We start from the raw sequence: 23,396 nt of genomic DNA, 5'->3' as shown, positions 1-23,396 counted from the left end.
TGTTAAAAAAAAAGTGGGGGGGGGAGGCGCGCGGCGGTGGGAAATAAAAACGGTTATTTGCATTGTTGGAAAATACCGTGGGGAGCATTTGCTACCAACGTAGAGTGGAGCTTTTTATTAAAGTTGCCAAAAATTTGTGTTAGCTAATGGCTTCTTAATTCTGTCTAAAATGAGAGAAGGAAAATTATGCTATTCATCTTGTATTGGTTCGAAATCACATCTGACAACTAATCGATCATACTGTGGAACATTAACTCTTTGGATCGGGGCCCAACTTGCTCGCTCGCTCTCCATCTCGCTCGCTCTTGGCGTTCATTTAACTGCTTTACTGCTGGTATGTGACAATAGCTCCCAGAATTGTGTGTGTTGGTGGGGGGGGGGGGGGCGCAGGGTGTGTTGAATTATTTGCCTTTCTCCCATTTGTAGCTGGCTTGGTTCGTTTCGTTGCAATTCTTCCCCACCGCCTGCGACACCCTGGTTTCTAAACCCACGGCCGGGCTTGCCAGCGCTTTGAGGGGTGACCTTCACTTGACCTTGCTCCCGCCCACCCCGCCACAAGATGCTGATAGGGTCTGATCTTCTGCTGTCCTGCCCCTCCGGCCCCGTGCGTGGCTCCCCTGCCATTGGGCCTTCGCTTACCCTCATCCTGCTGCTTGTGGGGTCATTTACACCAGTGCAAAGGGGGCTCTAAATGGGAGCATTTCACGCCAGCTTGGGATGACCAGATGTCCTGCTATTAGGGGCCTTGTCATATATACCCCCCCAAAAGTCCCATTTTTTCACATGTGCTCTCTGGGCTCTTTTGCCCTGGTTCCAAAGATGCCAGAAGCTGCAGAGCAACTGACACTCCTGCCCCTTAGTGGCAACTTTTTTCTCTCTCAAGAGTTTGCTGGATAAAAACCAAAAGGCTAAATTTTTCAAGGCCAAGCACAGGAGGCCAGCACATCGGGCCAGGAGGGGGGGGAGGTTTGGGGGTGAAGGTGTCAGATGGGGACTCATTGAACCTGGATTCAGCCCCCTGTAGGACAGACTCTGCGTGTAACCCTGCACATGCGTGTAACCCTGCACGTCATGCCGCCTTCCTCCCCGTCCCTGCGTCCCCATCCAGAACATGGCATGTGCAGTTACCCTGCGCCTGTCCACAGCCAAGGACGCTGGGGCGTGGGGTGCAAAGCAGAGCCCTAAGGAACGGGCCTGAGATGCATCGGCATGGATTGGCTGAATTGGTGCCTTGTTAATTTCCTGCTGCAATTTCTCAGAAGCTGGGGGGCAGGGGAGAGGGGAGAAGCTGGTGGCATTTTGTGGGGGGGGCACTTTCTCTCCAATTTGAAATTGCAGCTGAAATGTCAGTCCCAACGTTGAAAATGAACTGGGGAACAAAACGGGCCCGACTCGATCTGCTTTTTCTGCTGCTAGCAAACGTCCAAACCGCGAAGGGTGGCCAAACGCTTCATCGGGAAAGTGGAAAACGTCTTTTGTGTATGCACTGCAGCTTTCCCCATGCAAGGAGGGCCGGGAGTCCGGCGGGCTCCTTCGGGATGTGGGCTTCTTTTAGAGGAGGAGGGAAGTTTGAGCAGGCTCGGGGCTGCATGGCAGACCTGCAAGAGACATACAGAGAGCCCCAAATCCACGGGGGGCATACCTCGAGCTGCCTACCCCTGAGCAAAGACACTTGAAGCGACGTACACCGCCTGGAATCATTTCTCCCCTCCGCGTTGACTGGCCGATGGGGCAGAAGAGGTGACAAGAGGCAAGGGTCCCTTCAAGGCCTACATAGAGCGAAGGGCAAGCATCTGTGTGGCTACAGAGCTGGGTAACCAGGCCAGGCGCCGGAGTCCGGAGTCCTTGTCCCTTCCTGCAGGAGTCCCCTGCCCCAAGCTTGCCGAGGGGGCAGAGGCGGCAGAACATGCACCCAAGCTCCTTCGCTTCCGCCTCCCCCCCCCCAGCCTTGCAAAACTATCGGAAAAATCAGGGGCCTTACGCTGCCTTCAGAGCTGACCACCCGGAAGCCCAGAGGCCAAAGTTAATGCAAGAGCAGTTCGCAAGTGACTGGAGCGCGCAGATGGAACCATATGTTGGATCAACACAAGACATCTAGGGCCCGTCTACACTGCCGAGGAGATCGGCGCGGCCGCTGGTTCGAACGAGCGGGTCTAGGGAAGGCAGCTCCGGTCGGTGCTGGCAGTCCTGCTTCCATGAGAAGCTAGGGAAGAGGGAAGAGCGTTCTCCCTTCGACTTCCTGCCGCGTGGACGGCACCAAACGTCGAGTGAAGCTACTTCGACTTCAGCCACCCAATTAACGCAGCTGAAGTTGTGTCTCTGAATTCGGCCTTGTCCCCTCGTGTAGACATGCCCCTAGAGCACACGGCTCGCTCTGGAGCAGATCCTTCCAATCCCTCGGCTCCAGGGGGAACAAGGGCTCTGGGTGGGGGGCCCTACACCACATTCGCTGGCACCCCACCCTCTTATAGCGAGGGGGGGTTGTTGTGAGCTATGGCCCCAAACTGCAACCCCTGGACATGGGAGGGAACCAATTCACATTTGGGGGGTGGCCCCCTCCTGCCCCCGTGCCCTTTCCCCGCCCTCTCGACAGCCCTAGCTGTGGGGGATGCTGGAGGGGCATCAGCTGGGCAGGGAGTGGGAGGGGGCGTTGCTTGGCAGGGGGCGCCGCACGTGTCCGCACCTCGAATCCCTTCACCTCTGGCTCCCAGGATGCCCCCGAAGAGCCCGGCAGCACTGGCTCTGGCTACCCCCCCTAGGGACGCAGAGAGCTGAGCCCCAGCTGGGAGCTACTGAGAGCCCCCTTCTCCCCTGAAAAGCTGCCCCCCCACGCGCTTCACCCCAACTCGGGGGGGGGGGGCGTTGCCGGCCGCTGCCTGAGCAGATGCATCGAGCCCACGTCTGTGTTGTGACTTGACAGCGCCCGTGAACTTCCCAGCTCCCGGCAGGTGAAGAGCAAAGACCCTCCCCGCACCCCCCCCCCCCGTGTTTCTGATGGCGGAGCTCGCAGCCCCCAGCCTGCGGCCCCGAGAGCCCCCTCCATTGTTCGGCCGGCCCTGGGGAGCGTGTGCCGGCAGTGGGGCCCACTTGCCACCAGGTGGCTTCGCAGACACAGCCAGACTCCGGGGAGGCGGATGTGGCTGGGGATCCGGGCGACGTGCGGGGGGTGGGGACTGGCTGGGCTAGTCAGCTGGAGTGGGGGCCTGGCTCCTGGCCAGCTGCGGATGCTTTGTAAAGCCGTTCTGGTCCAGGCCTCGGCTCCCCCCCACTCCTGACCCGGCTTCCACCTCTGGCCTGACCTTGGGGGGGATGTAAAGGGCGATTCGTTCCTGAGGCTGCCGGACTCCGTCACCAGCTCCCGGCCGTCGGACCGGGTCGCCGGCTCCCCCTGCGCCTGTGCTGCAGAGGCACCAGGCTGTGCCCACGGAGAGGGCCGGGTTCCCCCTTTCGGCTGGGGGCAGGAATTCCGGGCTCCCGCCGCTGCGACGCATCCAAGAAGTTTGTGCGGAGGGCAGGGTAGAGTCCGGCCTTCCCCCCGTGCGGCGTCACTCGCGGCTCCAGCTGCCGCCCGGCGGTTCTGTTCCCCTCCCTCCTCAGCTGAGTCTCCACCCTTCCTCCTCCGCCATTTCGCACCCTCCAAAGCCAGCAGGCACGGAGGGGACCGTTCACCCGCTGCTGGTGCGCACCTTGGGCCTGCCCACGCCCCAGCGGCCTCCTGCTCCGGCACCCGCTGCTCCAGCCTCCCAACCTCCCAGCCAGGACACTGTCAGTCCTGCCTCCTTCTGAGGGAAACTGAGGCCAACAGACTCACAGGCTGGCGCCGTCGTGCCGGCGCATCAGCCCAACTTCCGGCTTTGGGGGCGCTCCAGGCCTGTGCAGGGACCCCGGCCGAAGCAGACCTGTTCGTTCAGACCGTCTGCTGCATCCTCGGGCTGCCTCCTGCCTCCACACCGCTTGGCCTCTCAGTCTCCTCCCAGGCTGCCTCTTCTGCAGAGCCCCCAAGGGGAACCAAAGGCCCCACCCCAGGCCTGCCGGCTCCAAGGAGGGTCAAACGTTGAGGAGTCTCTAGTTGGGCCTTCCTCCTAGGGCCACTGGTGCACTGGGCTCTTCCCCTAGCTCCTGCCCCCAGGCTGGACGCCTGGCCCCGGTGTGACGGGGTGGGGGGACTGGGGCGCTCATTAACCCCGTCCTGCTCAGGGCAAGGGTTCTGAGCCCCATCACTCAAGGCCACAGTTAATGTCACAGCTTGAGCAGCATTTCCGCTGCGACGCCAGCGAGACAAATGGAGGGTCCGGGGGAGGGGAGGTGTCTCACCCGCCTGAGTCATCGTCCCCGGCTGTCTGCGGACTCAGGAAGGCCGCACGGCAGGCGACTTGACCTGGGAAAGTTTCCTTCCCAATCCCAAGAGCTAGAAACTTGACAAGAAGCGGAGAATTGTCCCAGCCCGTTGCGCAGGGCCCAGAACTCTCCCCGCAGCCCAGATCCAACCCGCAGGAGGCACACACGGGCCTCCCCCTTCGATCAGAATCGGGCCCATTTAGTTATAGGCCCCGTAAGGTACGAATATGGCCCCATGAGCCTCACAGCCCCGACAGGCAGGGCAGGGATATTGTACAGAGCGGGCCCAGAGACTGACCCAGACCACACAAGAAGCCTGTAAAGGGCACTGAATCGAATGAAGCTAAGTTATGGCTCTAACCACTAGCCCATCCTTCCTCGGTGGCACCCCATCCTGAGAGGGGCTCAGCGCCCCCAACCTTTTAGTTAACGACCAAACTCCTGACCCTAGCGTGGCGTGGAAACTGCCGCCTCTCTGCGGCTGCCTGTCAAGCCCCTCGTCCTTTGGGCCTCCCGGCTCTGCTTCCTTCGAGCCGGTGTCCCTGGCACGGTCTGGTTGGGTTCCCCGGCTGCAGGGCTGTTCGGCTTCATCTCGCTCTGCCCCCTGGATCACACCCCAGAGATGGGCGCGTTGGGGCAGAAATGAGAGTGAAGTCGCACGCGGCCAAACCGTCCCGTTTTTCTCCCGGCTCTGGCTCTCGTCAGCCTGCTCCAGGCTGGAGGGAGGGCAGGGCCTTGGAGGAAAGGCGATGCTTGCTTGGCCCAAAGGGGCTCTGCTGTGAGCCGGGGGGGGGGGGGCGTGCAGCTGTGCAGGCTGGGTTGTTGTGCCCCCCCCGAAAGCGACGCAATCCCACCTCTCCTAGTAGCTCTGCCGTCACACCTGTGCCCAGCCTTTCCCACGCTGCACCGCCCCCCCTTCCCAGCATCCCGAATCTCGTGGGCCCATCTCCATCCCCACTACCGGACTCCGCTCCCCGCGCCCGCAAGAGAACCCCGACTCCTGGTCCTCCCACCTCCAGCTGCTAGACCTCATCTCCTCCCCAGAGTCGGCTGGAGTCTAACCCCCCACACCTGGTCTCCGCAGCTCTAACCACTAGGCAGCTGAGTCACAAGCCCCTGCCCAGCCAGAGAGCCCCCCGCGGAGCTGTAACCTGCCCCCGAGAGCCGGCAGCCCTCTGGCTGTTCGAACAGGGCTTTACAGACTCTGCGAGAAGCTGTAAGCACAACCCTTGAACAGCAGCAGTCCACTCACAGGAGCTGGGGGTCGGCCCGTGTTGGTTCCGGGCTCAGATGGGATGGAGCGGGTGCCTCGGGGTCCAAGCTGGCGCCTCTGTATGGGGCGGTTTCACTGTCAGCTGGGCCCGTTGAGCTGGCCAGGGCGTTGGAGCCGATGTGGTCACTTCCCGGGCCGGGTGGGATCAGAACCAGGCCAGCAGGGCTAGTGCACAATTACAGCGCTGAGCGGACTCGGGCCTCATAGCTCCAGCCCGCCGGACACGGCGTCACCCAGGCCCGCGCCTCCTTCGGAGCCGTCCGGCGTCTCATAAGAAACCCCCCGGGAGGGCCCGCGAGCTCCGGGTCTCTGGAGGAGGACAGCGCCTCTGGGGGCCCTGCCCCGCCCCACTCCCCACCGGGGTCAGCCAGGACAGCAACAGGAACAGACACTCCAGCCTTCGGGCCTGTTGCCCCACCCGGCCTTCCTGTCTTAGATCTGGCCCTGCCATGGGCATGTCAGGCCAGCCGCTTGGCCCCTGACCCCCGTGAGAGAGAGAGGGAGGCCTCAGCTGCTCCAGTGCAGGCCTAGACACCCCTGCGCCCCTCAGTTGGTGCGGGCCCCCCCCCCCCCAGGGTCAGTTAGAGCCCTCGGGCAGGACTCCATCTCCCTCCCCCACAGCCGTGTTGGCGCGTTGGCACTGCAGGGAAAGTGGGAGCAGATCGGAGCCACTGCTTGGTCTAGTCACTGGTGGCACGAGAGCTGGTTCTGAGCTGGCCAGGGAGCAAGGTCTGGGCACCACATGAAGCCATTTGGCCATTGTAGGACCAGCAAGGGGCTCCGCTTCTCTTGGCCAAAGGGAAATTGTGTCAGATCATCCCTCCACTCTTCCCCATACACGCACCTCCCTCCATCCCTCCCCATGCACACTCCTCCCTCCATCCCTCCATCCCTTCCCATGCACACTCCTCCCTCCATCCCTCCCCATGCACACTCCTCCCTCCATCCCTCCATCCCTCCCCATGCACACTCCTCCCTCCATCCCTCCATCCCTCCCCATGCACACTCCTCCCTCCATCCCTCCATCCCTCCCCATGCACACTCCTCCCTCCATCCCTCCCCATGCACACTCCTCCCTCCATCCCTCCCCATGCACACTCCTCCCTCCATCCCTCCATCCCTCCCCATGCACACTCCTCCCTCCATCCCTCCATTCTTCCCCATGCACACTCCTCCCTCCATCCCTCCATTCTTCCCCATGCACACTCCTCCCTCCATCCCTCCATTCTTCCCCATGCACACTCCTCCCTCCATCCCTCCCCATGCACACTTCTCCCTCCATCCCTCCATCCCTTCCCATGCACACTCCTCCCTCCATCCCTCCACCCCTCCCCATGCACACTCCTCCCTCCATCCCTCCACCCCTCCCCATGCACACTCCTCCCTCCATCCCTCCATCCTTCCCCATGCACACTCCCTCCTCCCTCCATCCCTCCATCCCTTCCCATGCACACTCCTCCCTCCATCCCTCCACCCCTCCCCATGCACACTCCTCCCTCCATCCCTCCACCCCTCCCCATGCACACTCCTCCCTCCATCCCTCCCCATGCACACTTCCCTCCCTCCATCCCTCCATCCCTTCCCATGCACACTCCTCCCTCCATCCCTCCACCCCTCCCCATGCACACTCCTCCCTCCATCCCTCCATCCCTCCCCATGCACACTCCTCCCTCCATCCCTCCACCCCTCCCCATGCACACTCCTCCCTCCATCCCTCCACCCCTCCCCATGCACACTCCTCCCTCCATCCCTCCATCCCTCCCCATGCACACTCCTCCCTCCATCCCTCCATCCCTCCCCATGCACACTCCTCCCTCCATCCCTCCATCCCTCCCCATGCACACTCCTCCCTCCATCCCTCCACCCCTCCCCATGCACACTCCTCCCTCCATCCCTCCATCCCTCCCCATGCACACTCCTACCTCCATCCCTCCATCCCTCCCCATGCACACTCCTCCCTCCATCCCTCCATCCCTCCCCATGCACACTCCTCCATCCATCCATCCATTCATATATGCATTGCTCTATCCCTCCCTCCCCATCCACTCTTCTCTGTCCATTCATCCACCATGTATGGACTACTCTATCCATCCATTCCTCTATCCATCCATTCATCCAACCATGTATACATTACTCTATCCAGCCAGACATCCACATAGCTACTCTTCCATCCATCCCCATACATACGCCTCCATCCATTAATCCATCCCCATACACACTCATTTATCCACCCACACACTTCCATCCATTCCCATCCATACTCCCTCCCTCCATCTATTCATTCATCCAACCAACCAACCACACATGCACTATTCCATCGATTCATCGATCCATCCTTCCATCCACATATGCACTATTCCATCCATTGATATTTCCATTGATCCATTCATCCACAAACCTACTGCTCCCCACATTCCCATACTTATCTATCCATCCATCCCCATAAGCACTCCTCCATCCATCCATCCCCATAAGCACTCCTCCATCCATCTATCCACATAGGCATTTCTCCATTCATCCATCCATCCCCATAAGCACTCCTCCATCCATCTATCCACATAGGCATTGCTCCATTCATCCATCCATCCTTCCAACCCCATACACACTAATAAACCCAGCCAGCCAGCCCCATACACATGCACTGTTCCGTCCATCCCTCCATTCACAGAAACACTTTTTCATCTATCCACTCATTCCCATACACATCTAGCAATCCAGCCCTCCATCCACATCACCCCTCCCTCCCCACGTACATCATCTCTCTCCCTAACTGTCCACCCCCAGACACAGCGTCTAATTTCATCTCTCTCTTGCACGTCTCACCACGGTATTCCGGTGCCACGTGCACTGACAAAAACCCGTCTGGAGAAGGCCCCACGTTCCCCACTGCCTCCTCGCTGCAGATGCTGTGCAGATGGAGGGCCAGGTCCCTGGGCCAGCCACAGCTGTTCCAGTGCGGTGCTAGGAGATGGCCCATAACCAGCCAAGCCAAAGAGCCATTCTGGCCTGCTGGGTCAGGAAGGCGTCTAGGGACCACCCAGAGCTTATAGGCCGAGTATCAGTGAATCTCATTGCAAGGGCCTTTCCCCCATGCCGCTGCCTCAGGCTCTGCATTCATACCTCCCACTTAAGAAAGCAACAAAACATCTCCATCCCCCTACCACACTCCCTCCTCTCCATCTCCATTGGCGCCTGCCTGCTCTCATGCCTCCCACCCCATCCCCACCCATGCCGAGTGGTCACCCCAGCCCCACCAGGCCACGCTCTGGAGCCTTGTGCCGGGGCAGGGCTGTGCTGCTTTCCCAGATGTCGCTCGCCCCCTGTTTTCCTCTGCAGCCAGGCCCCCACTGTGTGCTAGCAGCGAAAGGAATCAATCACCGTAATGAAGCTGCAACCTGCCATGCGTGGCGGCTCGCCGCAGGGGCACCGAGGAGAGGAAACCGGTGCCAAGTCCTCCAGACGGTTCAGAGATTCCGGGTCCGGTGCTTGCGTGAGCTGGGCTGGGCCGGAGCAGGAGGGTCCTGAGGGCTGGGTTTGTCCCAACGCGACTGCACCCCGGCAGCATTCACTTGGCATCAGAATCGGGGGGCCCAGGTCCAATCTCTCTCCTCCCTGGTTTCCCCTCATCGGCTCAGGAAGCTCCAAGATGGCAGACGGGCCCAGGGATTGGCTGCCAGGCTGGATTCTGGGCCCGTGCAGCGTCAGAGACCTTCCCGTTGCCTGGCCGAAGGGGGGGCCAGGCTGGGACTGACGGGGGCGTGGTGGGTCTGCTGTTGGCAACGCTCCTACCCCTCCCCCAGAACTCACCCCTTAAGTTACAGCCCAGTTCAGCCAGTAGGGACGGCTCCCTTTGCCATTGACCCACAGGGTGCTCCCCCGGTGGGCAGGCTGGGCAGGGTGAGGGGGAGATCCACCCTGCCATGGCTCGGGAACCCCGCCCAGCATCCAACACCCCCACTGCCCTGCCTCAGAGCAACCAACAGCCAGCACAGCCTCATCCCAGTGCCTCCCCCATCCCCTAGTGCCTCCACCAGCACTGGGACACCTCTGCGCATCACCACCACGTCAAGACCATCAACCCAACACCTCCATCACCCCGTCCACCTGACACCTCCACCATCACCATCCCCCAACACCGCCATTACACTGACACCTTCACTTATGACCATCATATCAACACCGTCACCCAATACCTCTACCATCCCCCAACACCGCCATTACACTGACACCTTCACTTATGACCATCATATCAACACCGTCACCCAATACCTCTACCATCCCCCAACACCGCCATTACACTGACACCTTCACTTATGACCATCATATCAACACCGTCACCCAATACCTCTCCCATCCCCCAACACCACCATTACACTGACACCTTCACTTATGACCATCATATCAACACCGTCACCCAATACCTCTACCATCCCCCAACACCGCCATTACACTGACACCTTCACTTATGACATCACATCAACACCGTCACCCAATACCTCTACCATCCCCCAAAACCACCATTACACTGACACCTTCACTTATGACCATCATATCAACACCGTCACCCAATACCTCTCCCATCCCCCAACACCACCATTACACTGACACCTTCACTTATGACATCACATCAACGCCATCGCCCAATACCTCTACCATCCCCCAACACCACCATTACACTGACACCTTCACTTATGACCATCATATCAACGCCATCGCCCAATACCTCTACCATCCCCCAACACCACCATTACACTGACACCTTCACTTATGAACAACATATCAACGCCATCGCCCAATACCTCTCCCATCCCGCAACACTGCCATTACACTGACACCTTCACTTATGACCATCATATCAACACCGTCACCCAATACCTCTACCGTCCCCCAACACCGCCATTACACTGACACCTTCACTTATGACCATCATATTAACACCATCGCCCAATACCTCTACCATCCCCCAACACCACCATTACACTGACACCTTCACTTATGACCATCATATCAACGCCATCGCCCAATACCTCTACCGTCCCCCAACACCGCCATTACACTGACACCTTCACTTATGACCATCATATTAACACCATCGTCCAATACCTCTACCATCCCCCAACACCACCATTACACTGACACCTTCATTTATGACATCACATCAACACCATCACCCAACACCCCCCCAATCACTACTCCCCAATGCTTCCAGCAGCACAGTGATATCTCCACCATCACCTCGACATCTCCACTATCACCATTGTACCAAAACCTTTATCTGCCATCACCGTCATCTTAGCAGCTCCATCATCACCATCCCCCCAATACCATCACACTGACACCTCTGTCCATCACCATAACAACACCCATCACCCCTATTATCACCACACTTCCAACATTGCCATCACACCAACACCTCTACCATCACCATCACCCCAGCATCTCCACCATCATCCCACCGCTACCACCATCACACCGACACCCTCACTCCAAATCCAGCACCACCACCAACAGCTCCACCTTCAATCCGCCACCACCCTCTCCTTCGGGTTCCCCTACGCTGTCACCCGTAGCTTGACGCCCACCACCCCAGTCCCTCCTGCCTTGCCTTTCAGTGCCATACGAGCCGGTGGGGCGGGCCTGGAAAGGGGCCATGGCTCCGCTCTCCACGGTGCCATGTGTGCCAGCTCTACGGCAGGACGAGCCACCAAGCTTCTGGAGCCAGCTTCCCGGCTGCCTGGGCTCCCTGCTCTAGAAGTGACATGCTGCCTGCTCCTTCCGACCGGAATGGGCTCCCCCTGCACCGGCACTGGAGCAAGGTACCGGAGCTGTTCCATCCGGCCTCCACATCCCTAGGCCCAAAAAGCAGCAGCAGAAAGCTCAGCCGGCTGGAACGAGCCCCGGAGTCCAATCTGCTTCCAGCACGTTTCCGATCTAGTTACCTTCTCCCTTGAAACCCTTCCTCCCCCTGGGGTCGGCCTCTCAATGGCCAAGCACGGCAGCGTCTGCCCCCCCCCGGCTGCTGATCACCCCCATCCTACTGCCACTGAGAGCCACCCTGCTCCACTGGGCGAGAGCCAGCAGCTTCCTTAGGGGAGCCACAAAAGAGCATAGTTCCTGTCCGGGCTGGTAGGAGCCATTCTGAGCTGGTCCCGGCTGGGAGTCACCTCTCTGGCCTGGGCTGGTAGGAGGGAATCTGAGCCAACCCTCTCCAGAGAGCTTAGATTCCTCATTGTTCGTCACATGGACAGATGCCTCAGTTTCCCTGTCTGTGCAAGGGGGATGGGCTATTTCCTTCTCCTCCCCCCTCCCCCCAGGGTATTAAGAGGATTAGGTAACATCCATGGAAAGGGGTTGTATTGCCGGGGGGGGGGGGGGAGAAAGGGGAGTGGAATATTGCCTGGTGTGGGGTGTTGTAGTGGGGCAGTCCCCCTGCTCCAGGATAAAAAGGGTTAAAAACAGCCTTGGGAAAGGGCTGTTCCAGGACCCAGTTAGAGTGAGGCTAGCGACAGCCAGTCAAGCTCTAAGTCATAGGATCATAGAACACTAGGACTGGAAGGGACCTTGAGAGTCATCGAGTCCAGTCCCCTGCCCTCACGGCAGGACCCAGCACCATCTAGCCCATCCCTGGCAGGTGTCTGTGTAACCTGCTCTTCAATATCTCCACTGATGGAGATTCCACAACCTCCCCAGGCAATTTATTCCAGTGCTCAACCCCCCTGACAGGCAGGAAGTTTTTCCTAATGTCCAACCTCAACCTCCCTCACTGCAGTTTAAGCCCATTGCTTCTTGTCCTATCCTCAGAGGCCAAGGAGAACAATTTTTCTCCCTCCTCCTTGTAGCATCCTTTTAGATACTTGAAAACTGCTGTTGTGTCCCCTCTCCACCTTCTCTTTCCTAAACTAAACAAGCCCAATTCCTTCAGTCTTCCCTCATAGCTCACGTTCTCTAGACCTTTCATCATTTTTGTTGTTCTTCTCTGGACCCTCTCCAATTTCTCCACCTCTTTCCTGAAACGTGGTGCCCAGAACTGGACACAACGCTCCAACTGAGGCCTAATCAGCGCAGAGCAGAGTGGGAGAATGACGTCTCCTGTCTTGCTCACAACACGCCTGTGAATGCCTCCCAGAGTCATGTTTGCTTTTTTTGCAACAGTGTCACGCTGTTGACTCATATTTAGCTTGTGGTCCACTAGGACCCCTAGATCCCTTTCTGCCATACTCCTTCCTAGACAGTCACTTCCCATTCTGTGTGTGTGAAATGGATTGTTCCTTCCTAAGTGGAGCACTTTTCATTTGTTCTTATTAAACTTCACCCTGTTTACTAACCTCAGACCATTTTGAATGATGACCCAATCCTCCAAAGCAGTTACAACCCCTCCCAGCTTGGTGTCATCTGCACACTCAATAATTGTTCTCTCTATGCCAATATCTAAATCAGTGATGAAGATACTGAACAGAACCAGCCCCAAGACAGCAGTGTTGTCTTCAAGTCGTCATTGTCAAGTCCAAGTCGAGTCTCGAATCCCTACAGTCACTTTCAAGTCAAGTCCCAAGACGAGTCTCAAGTCTTAATTTTAAAAATGTCAAGTCACTTTTGTACAAGCCGTCAAGATCGGCATTTTTGGACAATTTTTTCACCAAGTCGATTTAACAAAATTAGCAAGTCTCAAGTCGAGTCTCAAGTCACAAACAATGAACCCGAGTCGAGTCTCAAGTCGAGTCACCTAGGTGACTTAAGTTGGACTCGAGTTTAAGTCGTGAGACTCGAGTCAACAGTTCTGCAAAATAGACCCCTAAGGAATCCCGCTTGTTATGCCCTTCCAGCAGGACTGTGAACCGTTAATAACTACTCTCTGAGAACAGTTATGCACCCACCTTATAGCAGCCCCATCTAAGTCGTATTTTCCTAGTTTCTTGAGAAGATCATGCAAGACCATATCAAATGCCTTACTAAAGTCTAGGTATCCCAGGTCCACTGCTTCTCCCTACAGCAGAAGGATTTGAACCCACAACTCCAATAACCCGGAAAAGCACCCTAACTGATGGGCCAGCCGCAAGGCTACTTTTCGCCCTGCCCTGGCTTTCGTTCTCCCTGGCTCTGACCACAAATTCCCTTGTGCCCTGAGAACTTTCCCAAGGAAGTTTTCATTGAAACCGAGACGTGTCCAGGAAAAGTTTTTGTTCTGATGCAAATGCGCAGGACGAAACGCTCCCACCCGCCTGGAGCAGGGGGCGTGTTCCGAGCTCGGCGTGTGCTATTACGGACTTACATGGGCCGCCGGCAGCCCGTTGCACTAGGTGCTGCATAAACACATAAGCACCCATCAGCCTGAACAACTTACGGCGGGGGAGCACAGGCAGGTCCAGAACCCCAGTCTCCAGGCCTGTGCTACACTCGCAAGCCCCCTCATATTGAGATTGCCCTCTGGCTGGGACAGGAGCAAAGCCTCTGGGCGCCAACCTATGGGGGGCGCGCAGCGCGCCCGGCTCCCGGATCGTGGGCTGCAGCAGCCCCCAGCGGCCACCCTGCAGCGACTGCCCGGGCCGGGGGACACGTTAACCCCCACAGCGCCGGCCAGCAGCGCCCTTCCTCCCGCGGCTGCGGGGCCCTGCTCGGCCAGGTTCAGCCTGACCCGGGCGGCCCTGGGTTGTGCACCAGCGGCAGTAGCCGGGCTGAGCCAGCCTGGGCATGTGCATCCTGCCGCCGCCAGCTCTGCGTGCCCTCCCCCACGCACTGGCACGGGTGCAATTAAACTGTCTGCCCGGGGTGCCGGAATGGCTCAGTCCGGCCCCGCCCTGTAGTGCGTCAAGCAGCGTGTCAGCTACTCCGATGCCCGGATGCCGAAGGGCAGCTGCCTGCGAAACGGAGCCCGCAAAGCAGAGGGGTGGTTTGTTAAAGCTCGAGGGCACCTGCAAATCCCAGGCTTACCCTGCCGAGGGCTCCGGGCCTGCCAGGGCTGTGCTGGCTGGCGCTGTGGGGGTTAACAGGGAGTTCCCTGGCTCCCGGGAGGCAAGCGACAGGTTTTAGTGTTTGCGGGATCAGCTGCCTCCGAGATTCTCGGCATGGTCTGTTCCCACGGAGGTCAGCGGGCTGGAGGCTCCTGCTGGACCAGGGCTGGTCTCTATCGGACATATCTACACGGCAATTCAACAACTGCGGCTCCCACCCAGCTGATTCAGGCTGCAGGGCTGTAAAGGTGCTATGCAGACGTTGCAGCTCCAGCTGCCACCCTATGAGGAGGGGGGCCCAGCCCGAGTCCTCACGTCTCCACCACAATCTGCAGCCCTACGAGCCAAGCCTGAGCCGGCTGACCTGGGCTAGCTGCAGCCGTGTCGTGGGTCTCCAGTGTAAGTCTCCCTCGCTCATGCGCCCTGTGGCCGTGCCCCACACCACTGAAGGACTGAGCCTCCTCCCTCTAGTAAACAATGGCCCTCTAGCACCAAAATCCTGAGATGGGGAGGCCAGGCCAGGCCCACAATAGTAAGTGAGTGCCTTCTGCTGCACACCCAGACTATCTCCCCCCAAAATAAGGCAGCTGTTCAAGGGACAGCCAGATTTGAACCAGCAGCTGTTTACATGCCACTAGAACAGTCTCACCCCACCTGTGACACTGCTACATACGACTTCTAGGAGACTTGCTCCACCAAAAGCCATTAAAACTCACCTGCAAGATCTGATCGAAAAGGGTGAAAGTGTTTTCTCTCTCCTATTTCTTTGGTACCTATGAAATTACCATCTAGGCCATGAGTTCCCAAACTGGGGGGCGTGCTGGGGGGACGTGAGGTGACCCAGTCCCCTCCCCCGTCAATCCCCTTCTCCCAAGTTTTGCTGCTATTTTTATGTTTCATCCCTGGTCAGTTCCTTTTTTTTCTCAACAAGTTTTTCTGCTATTTTGGGGGTGTGAGGATTTCTCCAAAATCAAAAAGGGGGCCTGATGCCAAAAAGTTTGGGAGCCGCTGCTCTAGACCCTCATGCTCCAGAGCACAAACCAACCTCTAAGCTAGTGGGTCAGGAAGAAACTTTTTTCACTGAGACGTCGTGTGGCGCTTGTAGACTAAGGGTGTGTCTGCACTGCCACCCTTCTTCAAACTAGGGTGGCTATGTAGGCATTCGAACTTGCAAATGAAGCCCGGGATTTAAATATCCCGGGCTTTATTTGCATGTTCCCAGGCGCCGCCATTTTTAAATGCCCAGTAGTTCAGACTCCCTGACCGCGGCTACACGTGTCACGGGCTAGGTAGTTCCAATTAAAGCTCCTAATTCGAACTACTGTTACTCCTCCTGCAATGAGGAGTAACGGTAGTTCCAATTAGGAGCTTTAATTGGAACTACCTAGTCTGTGCCGCGTGTAGCTGTGGGCAGGGAGTCCGAACTGTGGGGCATTTAAAAATGGCGGCGCCCGGGAACATGCAATTAAAGCCCGGGATATTTAAATCCCAGGCTTCATTTGCAAGTTTGAATGCCTACATTAGCCACCCTAGTTCGAACGAGGGTGGCAGTGTAAAGATACTCTAACAGATTTATTGGAGCATAAGTTTTCGTGGTCAAAGACTCACTTTGTCAGATGCATGTGATAAAGTGGGTCTTTGCCCACAAATGCTTATGTTCCAATAAATCTGTTAGTCTATAAGGGTATGTCTACACTACCCTCCTAGTTCGAACTAGGAGGGTAATGTAGGCATACCGCACTTGCAAATGAAGCCTGGGATTTGAATTTCCCGGGCTTCATTTGCATAAGCGGGGAGCCGCCATTTTTAAAACCCCGCCGGTTCGAACCCCGTGCAGCGCGGCTACACGGGGCATGAACTAGGTAGTTCGAACTAGGCTTCCTAGTTCGAACTACCGTTACTCCTCATTCCACGAGGAGTAACGGTAGTTCGAACTAGGAAGCCTAGTTCGAACTACCTAGTTCGTGCCCCGTGTAGCCGCGCTGCACGGGGTTCGAACCGGCGGAGTTTTAAAAATGGCGGCTCCCCGCTTATGCAAATGAAGCCCAGGAAATTCAAATCCCAGGCTTCATTTGCAAGTGCGGTATGCCTACATTACCCTCCTAGTTCGAACTAGCGGGGTAGTGTAGACATACCCTCTGGTGCCACAGGGCTTCTTGTTGTTTATGCAGATTCAAACTAACACGGCTTCCCCCCGATACTTCTTTCATTGACTGGTTCTTCAATCACAGTGCATCTACACTGCACCCTTACCTCGAAATAAAGTGCTATTCCGAAATGTCCCTTAACGCTCATGGAGCAAGGGTTACAGGGACGCCGGAACAATGCACCCATTATTTAGAAATTTATTTTGAAATAACGGGTTGCTTTAAAGACACAGAATAGCTACTTCAGGGTACTTCCGGTATCCCGAAATAGCGCCGCCGTGTAGACATCGCCTATCTGTTCACTTCCAAGAGCCAGCTCTCTAGTCAGGGAAGGTTGGCCAAAGAACAGGATGCTCTAGCATCAACTCTCAGTTCCCCTTAACTCTGATCTCATCGACAGCCCCCAGCTTCAAGAACATCTCATGGTGGATGTGGGGGGGGGGATGCACACACACACACACACACACACACACATGCACACGCGCGCACACACACACACACACACACACACACACACACACACACACACTCCTTCCATCTCCATCCATGCCCATGGAATTGCTGAAGAGGGGAGGGTGTGTTTGTGGTGGGGAGGGTTGGGATATTGTTAGCTTTTGACTGGGTCCCTTCTGTGCATTCGCGCTCATTTAAAATTCCGATTTCAACCAAAGCGCCTCTTTAAATTTCCGCATTAGCATGCCGTTTGTATGTTAGGCCAAGATGCTGGGGACGCGTTTGGCAGGAGGCACCCTCCGACAGCTTTTGCCAGCAATAAAACAACACATGAATAAAAGAAAGTCAGTCGCCCTGGCACACGAGCGCAAGGTAGCTTTGTACTCGGGGAGGATCTAAGAGCGGGGCCAGGGGGGTGGTGCGCTGGGGGCTCGGCGCTGGGGGGGTTCAGGTCCCCATGGGCACCGTGCGGTGGAATGCAGGGGTCCTGCTGGGGCCCGAGAGCAGAGCACGGTGCATTTGCAAGGGGCAGTTTGAGGGGTTTGATTATCAAAGGGAAGGTCTCTCGCTCGCACACTCCCCCTTAGCCCAGCCCCCCACTCCCCTCCCCTCTCCCCCTTGGGTGATATCTTCCTTCTTGGAAGGGACAGATGTCTCCTTTGATGAGGACATGAGGATTTGGCTGGGATCCTGTGCAGCCCAACTTCATTAATGGGCTTCCACTGAGCGGGGGAACAGGTGGGGTCAGAGCGTGCTCAATTCTCCACAGAGTGTCTTTGCGCATAAAATACGGCGCGCGGGCTGGTTCTGACAGACCGAAGGACGGGGAGGAAGCTGCCTCACTCCTCCTGGGCGGGGGCGGGGGGCGGTGGCGCTCTCTCGCACGCGCAGAGACGCCGCTCGGTTACTGATCGCCCGTGGTGCAGCTGTGGGCGTGCATCTTGCCCCACAGCTGGGCGCACCCACGGCGCCAGGCCTCCGCGCTGCCCAGCCCTGGAGTGGGTGACAGAGTGGCCAGATAGCCTCCGCTCTCCTGCACGGGTTTGCCCAAGACGGATCCAGTTAGGCCTCTGTTGATTAGAGGCCTGGGGCGATAGGACAGGACAGGTCTTAGTTCTGCTGGGCCAGCCAGGACACACTGCCCCTGTGAGAAGGGGAGGCAGGTGCATCTTGCACTCCTGCGTACCCGCCCCAAGGAGACAGGTTCCTGGGCTGAAATGGCATCAGATGTGCTTGCCCAATCCCCGCCGATACTGAGAAGGATCCTTGTTCATCTGCTCAGTAACATCTCACCATGATACCCTGTCTGCTACTGCCTGGCCAGTCCAGCTGGCCCTGATTCCTAGCTCCCTTCTCCCACCTCCTGGCAAACATGCACTGGGCTATTTGTCCCCCCCCCCCCCTTCCAAAAAAAAGATTCCATGCTCCCAGGTTATTAACACCTGCTTGGCTTTCCTCAGCACCCACGAGAAGCTTGGAGCCATGCAGGCCCATTCGTGCACTGAGCCTCCCAAGACTGCTATCTGGCGTTATTCCAGGTGAGGAAACTGAGGCACGGATGTTAAGTGACATGCCCAAGGTTATCAGAAAGAGAGGAAGAGCGGAGAAAAGAACCCAAAAGGCCCATGACCCTCTCCTCTTGATGATGAGCTGCAAGGGGCAGGCTGGTCGGAGGCACCAGCTCTGCTGTCCAGACCTTGGGAGGCTGCCACGTTCGATGCTGTGGTTTCCTTGTGGAAGGCTACTGGGACCATACAAGGGACGTGGCAGGTTTGGAAGCGCCGGTGGAGGGGCTGAGGAAGTGCTGTGATCGCATGCAACAGGGCTTTGTGCTAGACCAGGGGTAGCCAACCCATTGAACGAAGAGCCGAAACAGCGGTGGAAAAAATGGGAAGAGCCGCACCAGAATTGTTGAGCAGAAAAAAGGCCAAGGGGGGGATGGGCACAGGGGCAGCCCCTTCCCTCGAGCGCGGGGGAGGGGGAACTTGCCTTTGGATTCACTCGAGCCGCTTCTGACATGCAAGATTTGCACCCTCCCGCTGCCAGACCCGTAACGCTGGGCTCCCCCCTAGCACGCCCCACCCCACCCTGGGCAGATCCTTTCTGCAATAAACTCCCCCATCAGGAGCCTCCCAAGAAACTCCCAAGCCCCTGAGCCCAGGCCTGCCCCAGATTTAGGGCCCCCGTGTGCGGCCCATGGGCACCTCTGATTTGGCCTTGAATGGCCAGGGCAGAGCGGGGCGAGGGAAGCAGGCGGGGTGTGGAACCTGCCCCTGCTACCCAGGCCTCAAATTCTCATAGCATGTTTCCCGGAGCCCAAGGGCTTGGGGCTGATGCCTTCCCCGACTCCAGCCAGCGCCAGCGGCATTGAAGCCCTGCTGATCCCCGTCAGCCCCAGCTCCCAGGCCAGCCCCACTGCTGTTCTAGCCCTGGGCTCTGCCTCCAGCCACGCCTGAGCCTTCAGTCCTGACCTGCATCCTCCGCTGCTCGTCCAGTCCCTCTCTGCCAAAGTCCCTCTCTGCCCCTGGGTTTCCCTGCCCCTCTCTTGCAGCCCCACTCCTGGCTGTGGGATGCCCCTGGCTTAGATCCCATCACGTTTGCTTCCAGTGTTTACCCTCCCAGCCCCTCTGTGGGTAGGGTTGCCAGATGGCTTAACCAAAAATACCGAACCCCCGCCCCCTGAAAAAAAAAAAAACTGGGGAAAAAATTCTCTCCAGAAAAAAAAAGGGGGAGACCAAAGTTGTTGAGGGGAAAAAAAGCGCTGTGCCTTTAAATGTCCCCACCAGAAACGTCCGAGGGAAACAGGAAATACCGAACATTTTACATGTCCGGTATTTTCTGGGTTTTTTTACCTGATGGGGGACGCAAATACCAGACTATCCGGGTGAATACCGGACACCCGACAACCCTATCTGTAGGGAAGGGCAGGGCTTTTACTCCCGCTGCCCAGAGGCGGTGTTGCGGCCCAGGGAGGTGAAGCGACGCACCTGCGGCCACTGGGGAAGCCAGATGCTTTGACCAAAAATACCGGACACACATGACAGTCCATCACAATCGACATTCCATCTGATTTAGAAAATACCCGACAGTTCTATTGTCTCATTTCTATTGTCTCAATTTGTTTCCCAGACAGAAAGCTCCAATACTGGAATACCCGGTTCAAAACCGAACACCTGGCAACCCTAGCGGCCACGACAAAAGTCCAGCCCAGCAGGTCCTTCAACCCACCTCTCTAACCACTACACCCTCCTTCCTCCGCTACTGCGGCTCGGTGCTTCTCTTGTGCAAAGATGGAGCACGGCCTTAGCCGGAACAGCGGGGACTTGGCCTTTGACCCAAGCCAGAACTGGACACCGTGACTCCCGTGAGGAGAACCCTGAGCTCCCTTTTCTGTCTGAGGCTGCACCAGGCCGGGTTTACCTGCCCTCATGCCACCTGCCCTGCCCAATGTGCTCCTGTGGTTTCCAGCTTCATCACCCAGAGTCACGTGACGGTTTCATCCAAAGCAAAGGGAAAAGCCCCCCCAGTACCAGTAACCGGCCCCCAGGCCCGCTGCCCCCAATGCCAGGAGCAAGTGAGAAACACGGAGCGGGGGTTGCTAAGCAACAGGTCTCCACGGAGCACTGTCGGAAGAGGCGACGTGATGCCCTCCTGGCGCGAGGTGCTTTTGGACCAGTTGCCCAGGGTCACCAGCTCCACTCGTCTGAATCCAAGGCCAAAGGGACGGAGGGTTTGAACCAGCAGTGGGGCTGGGCTGACATTTCTCATGGGTTTCCCCTCCCCCACCCCAACAGGGTCCAACATAATTACAAGAATTTGCTCTTTTCTATCCCCTTCCAGCGGAGTCACCGAGCCCTTTGCAAGCACGCCATGACGGGGAAGTTTGACTGTGACCCTACATTTTACCCATGGGGAAACTGAGGCACAGTGAGGCTAAGCCACTGGCTGCAAAGTTCCACTGCCAATCTGAGCCACAAATCCCAGATCCCTGCCTCCCACTCCTCCTTGCTGGCTAACCTGTCTCAGAAAAGATCTAGCCAAAAGAGAGGAGGGTTGGCAACAGGTGATAAAATTGGCTAGCGGTTTGGGGAGATTTTTGCATGAAGAGGGGCTGGAAGCATTGGGGTCATTTCAACGGCAGACTTGTTAAAGGTCTACGAAATAATGATCATCACTGAAAGGTTAAAAAAAATCTTTCCATTTTCAAAATGAAAATCCTGCTTTCTCCGTATTTTCATTTCTCTCAACTCCTTCGGTGGCAAAATGAGGGGAGAAAGTGGACGGCGGAAAGAGAAAGAAAAATCCAAGAGAGAAAATGCACAGAATGTCAAACATTTTTCCTGGGAAAGTTGGAGAAAGTGAATTTTTAAAAGGAACTGCACAACACATGCTCGCTAATCATGGGCCACCCCCTTGAGAAGTAGCCTGCAAACCTCATTGCCCCTAGAGATCATTGGGTTTAGGATGACTCCCAACACTTACGAAGACGCAGATCATCCACAGTCACATTAGAGAGGAGGAAAAGCATTTTTTTAAGGAGATATAAACACTAGTATCAGCAAAAGGAGTTACTGACAAGAGTTGTCGGAAAACTTCTCCTATGGGCAAATTATTCCATAACTGACTACTAGGGCAGTTTCTTGCCCCTTCATCTGAAGCAACTGATGCTGGACATAGCAAGGAATGGAATAAAAAGATGGAGCATAGCTCCTCATCGCAGTGGCTGCACCCTGGCCCTCTCTTGGAGGCAGATACTTGGCCCCCAAGGAATGATAACAATGGGACAAGTTGGCTCTTCCAGATCAAAATCCTGCTTTTCAGATCAGATGGATGATTGGGATGGGCAGATTATAGGTAGTTGTTGCCACTTCTTCTGACACCAGTATCCCACCGCTGACACCAACCTTGCCCCTCTGCCCTGCAGTAGCAGTTGCCTTGCAAGTCAGGTGCCTCTGCTGAGGGCCTTACAAGTCCGCTTTCCCAGAGGAGAAATGAATGTCATGGAGTCGGGTTCCTGGATTCAATGATGCCACAGAGCATAGACAATCCTTGCTCCTAGGGATCTCGGACCAGTGCCAGCGCTCCATTCCCAAGAAGCAGTTATTTGCTCCAATCTGAGCTCGAGGCAGGGTGCAAACTCTCCTGTTCCTTGTACGGCTCCCAAAGCCGCCTCTGCGCCCAGCCCCAAACGTTCAATCCTCCCCAGCACGTCTTCGCAAGAGTCAAAGCTTGCTCGCCTGCCAAGGAACTGCGTGCAGCAGCGCCCTCTGCGGTCAGCCCCAGCAATGTGCAGGTACACAGCCCAGGGCACATCACAGGCTCAGGATGTGCTGGAGTCACTCATGGCTCCACCCCAAATCCTACTGTAGACCCTTTAGTTTCCAGGACCAGTTTTGCTCAGCCCGGCCTCACAGGGGCATTTGGGGAGGGGGATCTGAGCCCTCCCCAGAGCGAGACCAGCGGAGCAGGCCGGCTCCAACGCCTTGCAGACCAGACACATGTAAACACCTACTTCTTGGTAGCAGGAAAGTCCAAACAGAAGGCCAAGCTGGCTGAGAAAACAAGCACTTCCTTTAACTGCAATGGCATGTGCTCCCGGCATTTTGGGGGCCCACTAGTGGCCATTCTAACTACAGGGCTTCTTCATAAAGTGTGGGGAGAACTCAGAACGGCCACATCCAGCTGCCCAAGCAAAAGGAGAATCCCTACTAACAGTGTGCAGTGTGGGGGCTATGACGCAATCCATCCGTGCCACTCTTGCCCCATAGGGGGTAGCAGTGCACACTCCAGCCCTTCTGCTTTTTCCCCCAGGAGGCGTCACCACGAGGCCACTTGGGAAGCGGCTGGTGGGAGATTCCCAGGGGTTCAGAGCCTACAACCACTGTCCCTGGAAGCTTGGCAGGTGCCATCCAGGGTGCTCGATTGATTTACAGCAGCGGAGGATTTAGCCCAGGGCCCAAAGAGCCCCCGTGCTCAGGCTCAGCTGAAGCAGCGGGTGAGCAGCTGTTCGGCCAGTGGGCTGGCACCCTGGCATGGCACAGGGCAGCCCTGCTCTGGTCTCAATTCCCTGGTCTCAATTGCCTAGACCCCCCCCATGCCCTCCCCCTCCTTCCAGCCAGAGCAGTGATGCTGCAGGGGGGAGGGGGCGTTCACTGGAGGGGAAGGAGAGGAGAGCGGCTGTAAAGGGGATTGGTGAACATCTGGCCCGATCTGGAGTGACTCTTGGTTGAGAGCCAG

Source organism: Pelodiscus sinensis, chromosome 29, assembly GCF_052426305.1.
Source record: "Pelodiscus sinensis isolate ZL-2025 chromosome 29, ASM5242630v1, whole genome shotgun sequence".
Classification (NCBI taxonomy): Eukaryota; Metazoa; Chordata; order Testudines; family Trionychidae; genus Pelodiscus; species Pelodiscus sinensis.
The sequence above is the reverse complement of the archived record's forward strand: the minus strand, read 5'-3'. Positions refer to the sequence as shown.